Source organism: Paroedura picta, chromosome 6, assembly GCF_049243985.1.
Source record: "Paroedura picta isolate Pp20150507F chromosome 6, Ppicta_v3.0, whole genome shotgun sequence".
Lineage (NCBI taxonomy): Eukaryota > Metazoa > Chordata > Lepidosauria > Squamata > Gekkonidae > Paroedura > Paroedura picta.
Genome location: NC_135374.1, coordinates 103,679,751 through 103,693,686, shown reverse-complemented (window position 1 = coordinate 103,693,686; position 13,936 = coordinate 103,679,751). Strand labels below are relative to the sequence as shown.

The 13,936-nt window shown below is 41.1% G+C and overlaps 1 protein-coding gene across 1 annotated transcript in view; it reads right to left on the bottom strand.

Moving 5' to 3' along the window:
• The window catches only part of LOC143840394 (uncharacterized), a 52,618-nt gene that overhangs the window by 19,208 nt on the left and 19,474 nt on the right, over positions 1 to 13,936 (bottom strand). The window lies entirely within an intron of this gene.

Below are 13,936 nucleotides of genomic sequence, written 5' to 3'. Positions count from 1 at the left end.
TCTATTTTGATGGAAGCCTGGCATTAAAATGTTTTAGATAAATCAACTAGATCAAATTGCTGAATGTCCAAGCCCAAGGAGACCAATCAAGAGAACCTTTCAACACATGGCCCCCTGTCCATATAACAGAGACTAAAAATACAAATATACATCAACCATCCCCTGGACTTTTGTTAACAGCTGTTCTTTTAAAACCTTTTGCTTTTAAAAGCAAAAAAAAAAAAAAACCTGACACTGTAGCAAAATTAATAATAATACAGGGATAGAACTTTGGGGGGAAATATATAGGTTAGAGATATTCTGCACTCATTGAAAGGACACGTTTTTTAATGTAATTTAATTTCTCATGCACAAAAAAAACAAAACACAACTGATACTTACATGCTTTTCCTGTGAACAGTAAATTGCACACTAATGGAGCATTAAAGTGCTATGATTATAGAGCAGGGCAAATGCATTCTGATGAAAAAGACTCTATTTCCAAACTTATCTATGAAGCAAAAGTTCTACTTTGATTACTCCTTGTGGGAGTGCTCATTTTCTGGGGCTGGGAAAGAAAGCAGGATATGATCACATAGGAAATAACCAGGGACATCTTATTTGCTGAGTACTTCTCTATGAGAGTAAGAGACAAATAAGTAGGCTATAGGGATGTCTCTCGAAGAAGCAGTCAGATCCTGCTGACACAAATGCTACACTTAGCAATTGCACATGTACACTCAAGCATATTAAAAAATAAAGCAGAATATTCTCTCAGGACAAGCTAACATACCTATTCATAAGTTGGGAAACAGGTTTTCCAAACAGGAACAAATGGTTGGCTGAGGAAACACTCCTACTTCCTGGTCACTACTGCTTTTGTTCACTTTGGCTTGGATTCAAACAAAAAGTTCTGAAGATGGATAGGGCAACTCTTTTCCCTTATTTTATTCTTCCATGACAGACCTCTGCCTCCCCCGTCTATTCTTATTGGTACCCCTTCTCCCAGCATGAGTATTTCATCAGAAAGTTTGGACTGTAGGAGATAGAGAAAAAGGAAAGGAATTTGAGGTAAATGGATGAAAATCCCTTGGTCCATGGAAATGTTAGGTGGAATTCAAATTCCCAACTTTAATCTGTAAATTTAACCAAATCCTATTTTTTCAAGGTACCTTCATTTTAAGAGATCTAAGACTGAAGATGTTCCTCATTAAAATTTTGTCTCTGCCATGTTTTTATTCAGACCCCCCCCCCCAACAAACCAATCTCTGTCACAATGCCCCTCTCAAATAGACAATGTAGAAAGAGTAATACTGATGTACCATACTGAACTGGAATGTGAAATTATTTGAACTTTGTAGTATTGTATAAATGCTGTTATTTCCTCTCATGGCTGGGCGTTAAACAGAGAATTCATCACAATATCCAGTCAAAAGTATTTCCTTTTCACAAGACAGGGGCCATACCAAGTGGATTCCCATGAAGAGAACACATGTCTCAATGCATAACAGCCAACACTTATAAAACAATAACATATCTAAGGACATTTTCAGGGAAGTAGATGGCAGGAGAAATGTACTAATTAACTAATAGGGATGATTGAAAACAGGAGAGGGAATGTGTACAGCTCTGCCGGGCTGCAAACTAGTTAACAGTAAATTACACCTTCGGCCAGAAAGCCAAGATCAAATCACAAAGCAAGCTCAGACTCCAACCAATAAGGTCTAAAACCAAGAAAGTAAGTTAATCAAGAAGGGCAGGATGGGGTGCGGTGTCAGAGTCAGAGTGCGGTCACATGCCAGAGAGTGAGTCCTAAAGCTGCACTGCTGTTGAGAAGCCAGAGACCAGAGTCAAGTCAAAGACAAGCTGAAGTTAGGAACCAGGAACGAAGACAACAGCCAAAATCAGGAACCAAGAGTCAACTGAGCAGAGCCTTGCCGCAGCAACCCAGACCACTAGACATGTAGGTAAACGGGCAGGGAACACATGCATTGCACCAACAGAGTGGCTTGCCTCTCTTTAAGAACACCTTAGCTGGGTGGAGTGGTCTTCATTCAGAAGGCTTGCAGCTGGGCCTAGTCTTCATCTGAGGAAGCCGCATCAGCTGGACCCCATTGGGCCTGACAAGCGTGCAGACAGCAGAGCTGGGCCTATTCTGCATCTCTAGATTTTCCCGCTTTTATTCTTGCCGATCTCTGCCTGATTCGGGCTCGGGCATGATGATCTGCAACAAACATTATTTCCGAAACGAAACAGCTTTAACATACTTGCGCCATCTGCATCACGTTAGTTTAAATCGATTCCTGACGTTCTGACGTACTTCCCACCAGAGTGCGCCTGGATATGTTTTTTTTTTTAATTGCCGTATTTGTACACTTTTCCATTTCTGTGCTGTCTCAAACAATCTAAGCTCTCAAACAGAGCTGAACAGCTTATTTATCCGTGAAACAAGTATCCCCCCTTTCTTTCGACTCCGCGAATCGACCAATCAGCAGGAGATAAACACGTTCAGTCAGCATTGGAAAGGGGGGGTTGTCGACCAATCAGCAAGAGAGAACCACGCAGTGTCAGCATTGGAAACGCGGGGGTTGGTTGACCAATCAGCAAAAGACAGTTCCGTAACGTCACCATTGGGGAGGAGCGGGGGGAGGAATGCCAGTTAATCCGAGTGCCGAGGACATCTACATGTGGATCCTTTGGTGCATCCGGCACAGATTGGTGGATATTCCGGAAAATAAGCGCTCCCTGATATTCCGAGGCAAAGGTACGGTGAATGCGGGTCGAGGCATGACCGTCGCAGATGGAAAATTTCCATCGATGGAAATCAAACTGGAAATCAATTTCAGTGCAGACAGGAGGGACTGTATCGACCTGGGAGTGGAATAAGAGCTCCGTGCAGTTTACACCCTGGTCTTCTGACAACTATCAGATTTCCATGCTGTTAACATTGTTACAGTGAGTGTACTGGGCTAACTGGGGCCTTCCCTCTGCGTTTCAAGAATGCTGGGAGGTATAGCTGGATAAAGCCCATCTGGGACCATGCTGCTCATCAGGACTGGCCTGACCCTGATCCTTGATGGCCAGGTCTACAGTCAACACAGAAGATGTGCTTTGCTCAGCAAGTGTACCTCAGTCGGCTACAATCTCTGAAGGGCCCTCTGGCTGCTCAACAGGAGGTGCAGCAGTTAGACATAACACCAAGGAAGTCCATGGTTGTCTCTGTTCATCTATTGCCTTTTATTATGATGATGATGATTATTATTATATTTATTCCTGCCACTCCCTTGCGGCTCGTGGCGGGTTACAACATCCTAAAATCCCCGTTAAAACCCCATGAAAACAATAATGAAAAACTTTGCAGATGCCATAAAGTGAGCTGTGACAGCAATTTCTACCATCAACTAAAATATGTAAATAACTGACATTAGACAGTGATAATAGTGAACATACAAGTCACTAAGGAAGGAGCAGTCAATAGACTGCATTTTTTATGTCTTATTTGTGTTGTTCTCTGTCATATTTAAGTATTTATATGCAAATGTTTAGTTTAATGAGAGCCACATCACGACTTTCACATATTCCACATATCTTCCACATATCTACCACTACTTCAATCATCAGAAAGGCCAAAGCTGAGATTGAGCTAAGATTGGCCAGGGAAGCCCATTGTAACAAGAAAAGATTTTTCAGTTATGTGAGGAGCAAACGTAAAGTAAAGGAGGCAATAGGCCCACTGTTGGGTGCGGAGGGACAAACTCTAATGAAAGATGCAGAGAAAGCAGAAAGGCTTAGTGCCTATTTTACATCTGTTTTTTCCCACAGATCAAAGTGTTTAGGCACATCTAGAGATGGCCGTAGCCAAAGGATAGTGTCTGGGTGGCAGGTTAGCATGGATTGAGAGGTTGTCAAGAGGCATTTAGCTGCACTGGATGAGTTCAAATCCCCTGGTCCGGATGAAATGCACCCGAGAGTACTCAAAGAACTTTCCAGAGAACTTGCACAACCCTTGTCCATCATCTTCGGAACCTCTTTAAGAACTGGAGATGTCCCGGAGGACTGGAAAAGAGCAAACGTTATTCCGATCTTCAAAAAAGGGAGGAAGGATGACCCAGGAAAGTACAGACCAGTGAGTCTGACCTCTGTTGTGGAGAAGATATTAAAGGGAGCGATCTGCAAACATCTGGAGGACAATTTGGTGATCCAAGGAAGTCAGCATGGATTTGTCTCCAACAGGTCCTGCCAGACCAACCTAGTTTCCTTTTTTGACCAAGTAACAGGTTTGCTGGATCGGGGAAATTCGGTTGATGTCATTTACTTGGATTTTAGTAAAGCTTTTGACAAGGTTCCCTATGATGTTCTGATGGGTAAGTTGAAGGACCGCAATCTGGATTTTCAGGTAGTTAGGTGGATAGGGAATTGGTTAGAGAACCGCACTCAAAGAGTTGTTGTCAATGGTGTTTCATCAGACTGGAGAGGTGAGTAGCGGGGTACCTCAGGGCTCGGTGCTCGGCCCGGTACTTTTTAACATATTTATTAATGATCTAGATGAGGGGGTGGAGGGACTACTCATCAAGTTTGCAGATGACACCAAATTGGGAGGACTGGCAAATACTCCGGAAGATAGAGACAGAGTTTAACGAGATCTGAACACAATGGAAAAATTGGCAAATGAGAACAAGATGCAATTTAATAAAGATAAGTGTAAAGTTCTGCATCTGGGTCAGAAAAATGAAAAGCATGCCTACTGGATGGGGGATACAATTCTAGGTAGCACTGTGTGTGAACGAGACCTTGGGGTACTTGTGGATTGTAAACTAAACATGAGCAGGCAGTGTGATGCAGCGGTAAAAAAGGCAAATGTCATTTTGGGCTGTATCAACAGGGGCATCACATCAAAATCACAAGATGTCATAGTCCCATTGTATACGGCACTGGTCAGACCACACCTGGAGTACTGTGTGCAGTTCTGGAGGCCTCACTTCAAGAAGGACGTCAATAAAATTGAAAGGGTACAGAGGAGAGCGACGAAGATGATCTGGGGCCAAGGGACCAATCCCTATGAAGATAGGTTGAGGGACTTGGGAATGTTCAGCCTGGAGAAAAGGAGGTTGAGAGGGGACATGATAGCCCTCTTTAAGTATTTGAAAGGTTGTCACTTGGAGGAGGGCAGGATGCTGTTTCTGCTGGCTGCAGAGGAGAGGACACGCAGTAATGGGTTTAAACTTCAAGTACAACGATATAGGCTAGATATCAGGAAAAAGTTTTTCACAGTCAGAGTAGTTCAGCAGTGGAATAGGCTGCCAAAGGAGGTGGTGAGCTCCCCCTCACTGGAAGTCTTCAAGCAAAGGTTGGATACACACTTTTCTTGGATGTTTTAGGATGCTTAGGGCTAATCCTGCTTTGAGCAGGGGGTTGGACTAGATGGCCTGTATGGCCCCTTCCAACTCTATGATTCTATGATTCTATGATTCTATCTCTGACCATCAAGGACCTTGGAGGAGAATAAAATTATCTACTGTGTAGATGCAAAATTAGCTTGCAAGGAAGCAGTTGGTACACAACTGGAAAACTATTCTGCTGCTATTGCAATAGATGAAAGTAAAACTCACAAAGGAGGACAGCTGTAGCTACAGTCTTTACATGATGAACCTGTTCTCTGAAAAATTTGCAGCACCCTATACATTATATATTTTTACTTTTGAGTTAAAGTTGAACCCACTGAACAGTTCAATCCATTTTAATTTAATACACTTAACACAGAATATTCTGATGCCAATTACTAAAAAGAATTAAATGCTAACATTCTAGAAATATTATTTTACCAGTTATGCCTAACCTTTTTCTCTAACAGAGACCCAAAGCAGCTTACATTGTTCCCTCTTGTTTTCTTTACAATAAGCTTCTGAGGTACATTAGGTTGAGCGACTATGTGACTGGCTAAAGGTCACCCAGTAAGCTTCCATTACAAATGGGTTTCAAACTAGTAGCTCCCAGATCTGTTTAGCTATCTACCACTACAACAGCTATCTCTTACTGAAATTATTTAATTAGTAGCATTGTGCTTTAGTCTTAAAACTTAAAGTGTTGCTAAAAGTCAATTTTAGGGTGGGGGGATTGTGAAATTTGTACAGATTTTAGGTTTGACATCAATTAAGGTGTAGTCCAGTTCACGTGTCATTCTCAGGTAGCTGAAAAGTTGTGCTGCCCTGCCAGGCATACACCGGATACCAATTAATTACAGACTTCGCAGGGAAGCTAAGAACTAATCATGAGGCAAGCTCAGACTTCAGTCCATGAGAACCCTTCTATACATCATTCTACTCCCTAGTGTGATCGTATCATCATTTTGTACCAGGTCTTGGAGATCTAAGGCTGAGCTATGAGCTAGGAGAATGTGAGCTGCAAGGGTTGAAGGGATCCATTTAGGGCTTGACAGCCACATTATCTTCTTAGGGACAGCCATATTAATATCTCTACTATACCTATGTGGTGCATTCTCAAAATTTGGGAACCATAAGAAATGGGCTTAGTCACAGTATAACCTAACTTACCTAACTTAAATGTACCATTGGCACATTTAATAAAATATTCTAACCTTCATATACAAGGTCAGTAACAAGAAGCTTAGGACTGGTATTTGGGGAACCACAATGGTTACTGCCCACCAATCTGGAATATAATGAACTTTCTTCTAATTTAAATAGCAATTTCCTGCAGAGTACTCTATCACAATTAGTCTTTGCACAGTAACTCCTTTCCACCATTCCCTTTAGCCACCCACAGCCCTATGAATATTTTCTGTTCAGAAGATAGAGTTTTATGCACATGATATATTTGCCATCTCTCTTTCCAGAAAGGCAAACTTCATACATTACCATAATTATGACTGATAAGGGTTTCCTATATTTAAAATATTTGAGTTTCGTATTTCATAGCAGTACCTTAAGCAGTATTACAAGAATTTTCTTTTTGATAAAATATTCTCTTGGCACAATTTATGCACCAACTTGAGAGAGCTTATTATATCGGACTTTAAAGTGCTATTAAAAAGTAATGGATAGAAACTGTGTGGAATTTTAATCAGTGACAGGTCATGCAGAGGAGGAAAGAAGAAATTCATATGAGATGAAATGGGGGCCTTCATTATGAACCCCAAGGATTGGTGTTCCCATAACCCATTTTATAGATTTCCCACAAAAAAGAATGAGTATATAACCCTTTTGAAAACTGCTCGAAATGTGTACCAGCTAATTCATTTTCAACCAAATGAACTCACTGTATAATCTACTTTTTAACCTAAGATGTTGTTGTTGTTAGGTGCGAAGTCTTGTCCGACCCATCATAACCCCATGGACAATGATCCTCCAGGCCTTCCTGACTCCAAACCTTCCTGTCTTGTCCTCCAGGCCTTCCTGTCTTGTCCTCCGTTCTCTGGAGTCCATTTAAATTTGCACCTACTGCTTCAGTGACTCCATCCAGCCACCTCATTCTCTGTCGTCCCCTTCTTCTTTTGCCATCAATCGTTCCCAGCATTAGGCTCTTCTCCAGGGAGTCCTTCCTTCTCATGAGGTGGCCAAAATATCTGAGTTTCATCTTCAGGATCTGGCCTTCTAAGGAGCAGTCAGGGCTGATCTCCTCTAGAACTGACCGGTTTGTTCGCCTTGCAGTCCGGGACTCGCAAGAGTCTTCTCCAGCACCACAGTTCAAAAGCCTCAATTCTTGATGGTGTACCTTTGGCTAATTCAAAGTACTATTTCAGTGACACTTTTATAAGTTGCAGTCTAACTCACTGAATAGTTACTCAGAATGGAAACAGAACTAAATCATACGTGAGTTTTGCAACATGCTCACTTCCTAAGCTAGACCAGGCAACATCTGTATGGATAAGCATGTGGATAGACCAACATTTTTATTTAATTATTTATATTTATATACCGCCCTTCCCAGAGGCTCAGGGCGGTTTACAGGAAACAGGAAAAAGATACAGATAACATATGGTAACAACATGGGTTAACAGCAATAACATTATAACAATAACCTTAACATGATAACTAGAGAATGATGGAACTGTAAAAGAGCCTCAGCTCAACTCCTACTGGGACCCAGTGGGTTAGGTAGATTGGTAGCAGTCATAGTAGTAGGAGGGGTTTGGGGGCCACTTGGAAGCGATGGTTTGGGTCAACCTCAACCAAATGCCTGATAGAGGAGCTCCCCTTTGCAGGCCCTGCAGAACCGTTTAGGTTCTGTCATATCATCATATCTGAGGCTGGATGAAAAGTTAACATGCAATTCCACTGCATAGCACTGTGTAATGGGTAATTTGTACAATTGACCACTTAAAGATCATTTAGCCAAAACGCATATGGTCACATATGCTCTTTATCTGAAGAGCTGCTTTTTACGACCTGAAGGAGTCTTAAAGAGACTTACAATTGACTACCCTTTCTTTCCCCACAATAGACATCCTGTGAAGTAGTCAAGGCAGAGGGAACTCTGAAATAATTGTGACCGGCCCAAAGTCACCCAAGCTGACTTTATGTAGGCGAGTGGGGAATCAAACCCAATTTTCCAGATTAGAGACCGCTGCTCTTAACAACTAAGCCAATCATTGAGAATACTGAATAATTTTATTTGAGAATACTGAATTTTATTCTTTTTTGAGGAACTCATTTAGGCCTAAATATATTTTTAATAAATTTGTAATAAAGAGATTTTTTCATATAATTTCTGATTTTAATTTTGTATGCAGAGAATTTGAATAATTAGGTCCTTACATTTTTGATTTCTTTAATCTGATTTCTTAATTTAGATTAATTAACATTACTTTTTCTCATCCATGCCTTTCCTTCTCTTTAACCCCTTCATGTCTGCCCCATTCCTGTGGTCAACCACATTTCCAGAGGACCAAACTTTATTTCCTACTCACCTTTAAGGTAGAGATTATAAAAGCAAAAACAAGTGTGCGATGCAATGGATGAGAAAACGCTGAAGGGCAGGGTTACCTAGTTCCCCCTGATCATCAGCTGGGGATAGGGGGAAGGTTGCCAGCTCTAGATTGGGACATTCCCGTGGATTTGAGGATGGGATAGGGACCTCAGTATTTACAATGCCATAGAGGCATCCATTTGCTCCAGAGGGGCTGATCTATATTGTCTGAAAACAAGATAGAATTCCAGTGGATCCCAGGTCCCCCCTGGAGGCTAGCATCCCTCCTGAAGTGGCATTTTATTTTTTCCTAGTATATCAGCAAAACAATGTTTGTAATCAGCTTATTTAAAATAAATGTTATAAATCTACTGGATATGGCCCTGCTGCTTCTCTGCATAGTGCATTCCTGTTCATTTTGAGATATTTATTTCCTTTTTTGTTATTGTTTAAACCCATTTGCATTGTTTCCTGTTAATTTACATTTGCAACATTTTAACTCGTTGTGTCCCAATTTTATTAACTATTCTGTTAAATGTGTTGAAGTCAGCATTTGTGAAAGTAAACTCAATTTGAATGAGCATTTATCAGCCAAAGTTACGTTCTACAAATTAATAATACTTCAAATGAACCATTATTTTGTTTTGAGCCAAAGTACTATGATTAGTTAAGATATAGCTAGAATATAAAACTGTTGTACTAAAGTTGATTTATTATTCATTGATGATAATCTCAACTATGGTTTCATGACCTACAGATGTAGACACTCTGGCTTAATCCTGGCTCATTCCCTTATGGCTGCCCTTGCTCTAACTGAACCTGCTAGAAAGGACAAAAGAGAGATGAACAAATTAAGTCTATATTTATCAAGACAAACCAGGATTTTTATAAGCATTTCTAAAACAAAGCAAGTTTTCACAGATTAACTATAGTTAAAATAAACAATGTTTGGCATTATGTATTATTACTGGATTTGCTGCCCCCTATCGGCGAACCGTCTTGCAGCGGGTTACAGAATAAAACCCCACATAAAACAATCATTAAAATATTACACAAATCCTGGCAGCAAAACTTCCCACCCCACAACAACTAATCCCCTCAAGGTGTGCCATAGGGACATCAATGGATGGTAACGGTTCAATCCGGCAATTATCTGGCCTAATGTAGACTTTTCTGGATCTCTCCTGGAAAAGGGGACACTGACACAAAATGGAAAACATAAATTTATTTCACAGATAGGAGTTAACACAGAAACAGCTCTGGGAGCACCACATAAAAGAGTCAAAACTCAGCCGTGATGTTTTCAGTTACAAGAGTTGTACAGTATGAAGCTGTTGATGCCACTGCCCTTACATTTTCTATACATTGTGCAACTAATGGTAGAAAAACATAAGAAATTGTCTTGCTGGACCAATGCAAGAGCCCATCTAGTCCAATTCTGATTCTAACATAGCCTGGCAGATACCTCTGGAAATGTTAGGCACATAAGCAGATTTCAGGTCCAGCAGCAAGAAAGAGTCCAAAGTCAAACCGAGGGTCAGATAACCAGAGGGTCGGACATAGATGACAAGTCCATTGGGCATAGCAGAAACATAGTCTGGGTCAAGCCAGAAGCTGGAAATCCAGAAGGCAGTCCAGGACGGAAACAAAGCACAAGGGTAAACCAAGCAGAAGCCAAGACCCAGGATATTCTGAACTGGCACACTGTTCAAACGGTTAATAAATTAATCAGAGTAAAGGGCAGCAGCTCCACTCCTCTAAGACAGATCATACTGAACCTTTCAGCCAGCTTGTTTCTCAAAGTCCACCATGAACTCTTTCTAAGCAGGGGGTACTTCCTCCACTGGCTGCCTTGAAGGGAATGTGTAGAAAGGAGGAAACTGGGCCAGCGGCATTCCCTGAAAGCCAGAAGCTCAGATTGCATATAGTACAAAGCTGTGAATCCAGTATTTGAGAACAGATCTTCGAAGAACCTGCCAGAAAACTCACGAGAAAAGTACACCAAATAATAATAATATTTTTATAGCCTGCCCTTCCCCAAGGGCTCAGGGCAGGTAACAACATACAAACAAACAATAATAATTCAATATAAATATTGACCATTAAAGAAATAATTCAGAGTTAGATTAAAGCAGTTCATCTAAGCCACTTCTTCTGAAAACAGAGGAGTGATTAGGAGGAACATGGATTAGTTGATATTCGGACTAATGCTTTCAGCAAGAAGGTCAGGTTTCCAGGATTGTCAACCGTAGGCAAGGCAGAACAGATGTCTTGCACACTCCATGGAAAAGTCCTAGGATTAACAGGTCCCTGAACTCTTCAGGGAGAGCATTCCACCAGGCCTGGACCAAAAATGGCCTTGGTCTCAGCATCAACCATTTCTGAGGAGGAGGTGGTGGAAACAGAAGCACCGCTATTTTTTTGTATCCTGTTGTTTACTACCCCAAGGAGTCTCAAAGCAGCTTACAATCACCTGTCCTCCCTCTCCTCATAATAACCATCCTGTGATGAGACTGAGAGAGCTCTGAGAAAAACTGTGACTGGTCCAAAATCACCAAGCATATGTGGAAGAATGGGGAATCAAACACAGTTTTCCAGATTAGAGGCCACCATTCTTAATCAATACACTAAGCTGGCGCTCAAGCATTATAACATGATCGTATCCACAAATACTTGAAATAAAGTAAAACAAACAAACAAAAACCACCATGGGATATGTAACGTCACATTAAACAACTTCTACATGGTGGCACGTGCATTGGTTTCTACATAGCTTTCTGTTGTGTTAAATCATCAATATATTTAATATAATTGACATTACTTTGGGGGCACCTTCAGGTTTGCCAGCCTCCAGTTAGTACAATTAATTCCCAGACAACAGAGATCAGTTCACCTGGAGAAAATGGCCTCCTTGGAATGTGAACTCTATTTCATTAGACTCCACTCAGGTCCTTTTCCAGCCTCCTCAGGGTCTTGCCCCCAAATCACCAGGTATTTTCCAACCCAGAGCTGATAACTCTAGACATCTTTGATTCTAAGATCACTGGTTTCAGTCATAGCTATCCTTGTTACATGAGGAAATGCCACTCTGGCTTCACAGATAATTTGAATACCAACACAGGAAATTTGAACACCAACACATATGCCAATTATATTCTGTGTACATGTCCCACAAGCCCCGACAAACCAGGTTCAAATAATTAATTTATTAATGAGAACACAGGTATGAAGCTGACCATAGGATGCTAGAACTGAAAAAGCTGTTGCCACCTAATGCTGATATGTATGAAGTCCTTCTTTTTATAAGTTCAGTGTTTGTTTTTAACAAAACACAGACATTTGTATACATTTGTATAAATAGCTACACAGAGACCAAATCCATGACCCTTTCTGAAAACAGAATGGACAAAAGAACGTACAGGAGAGTTACATGATAGTAAAAGACAGCTGCCTTAAGCTCACTTCTCAGGACTCAATGTGCAGTCCCTTCTCATCTTTAAAACATTGCATGCTCTCCTATGTAAGAGGCAGAAATGTAGATAAGAAAACCTACCTCTGTGGGAAGGGGAAAACTCTCTGACTTCAACTTGTAGAGATACTTAAGCAAAGCTATAAAATAAATGAAATTAGCAACCTGTTGTTTAACCACTCAGCTTTATTAGATCAAGCAAGGCACCAAAGTGTTCAAAAAGTTCAAAGAAGCAAGCAAAGAAGGAGAGACTCTTTCCAAAAGTGAAAGGACACAATTTATTTGAAAAGATGTCACAATGTCCATGTGCATGTGAATGAAAGAGGGAGAAAGAGAGAAAGAGGAAGATGAGTGTACCCAGCTGCATAATGACAATAAGAACTGATTACAAAATTATTTCTTAAGAATCTCAATTGTTATCAGAATAGTCCTCAACATACAGCAGGAAACAATGTGGGATATTTTCAGCACAGAAAAAGGAAAAAGAATAAAAACACCTACCCTGTTTCCCCAAAAATAAGACCTATTCCAAAAGTAAGACCTAGTGGTAATTTGTCATGCACCGCTAGTATAAGCCCTCCCCCGAAAATAAGACCTATCTCTAATTGGTCCTTAGAGCCAGGGCTGGCCTTAGGGGTGTTCTTGTAGGGGTGTTCACGGTCATACAGGGCGCCGGACCAGCCGACATTCAAATCTCCAGCACACATGTACGCTGTGCTGCTGTGCCACTCACCTCCCCGCTGGCAGCGATACACACTGCAGAGTCCTGCCCCTGTTCGCTCAGCCTCTGTCAGCTCCACTTACAATCCCAGAATCCCCAGGCTTGTCAGAAGCTGTGCCCTGCACTTAAGGTACAATTTAATGGGGTTCTGGGGGGAGGGACTGGAATAAATGTAACTTTTGGGGGGGATGTCAATAAATATAAGACCTACCCAAAAATAAGGCCTAGTGCAGTTTTTTAAACCTAAAATTAGTATAAGACACTGTCTTATTTTAAGGGAAACACGGTAGCGCTTGAGACATTGCATACCCCTCCCCCAAAAAACTGAATCTCATTAAGGGTTGAAGAACTATCAAAATGCCTCCTCATTTTACCATCATACATACTGAAATGGTCTGTGCTTGGAGAGAAGACAGCATGGTATAACCCAAGCTCATCAGATCTTGGAAACTCTACAGGGTTGTTGCTTTAATGTGTAGACTCTGCAGAAGAAAGCAAACCAATTCATCTTCTCATCTGCGCTTGAAAGCCTCTCACTTGGATCCACCAGAAGTCCACTGCAACTCGATGGCACATATGTGCCTACATGAAGTTTTGTGTTAACAACTATTTATGCCAATTTAGGGTTTTTTTTCCTGCAATGTATACTCTTCCCTGAAATTGTCTCCTCTAAAAGCAGTTCCCAACCAAAGTCTCTTTCCAAGGTCTTACCTAATCTTGCTACTTGAGATCCTTTTAACTGAAGCACATACTGTTTATCTAAGCCCATGATAATTTCCCATTTATGGAGTGCTGATATTGCTTAAGCATTTTTTCTCATGCAGTTTGAGAAAGTTTTCTGG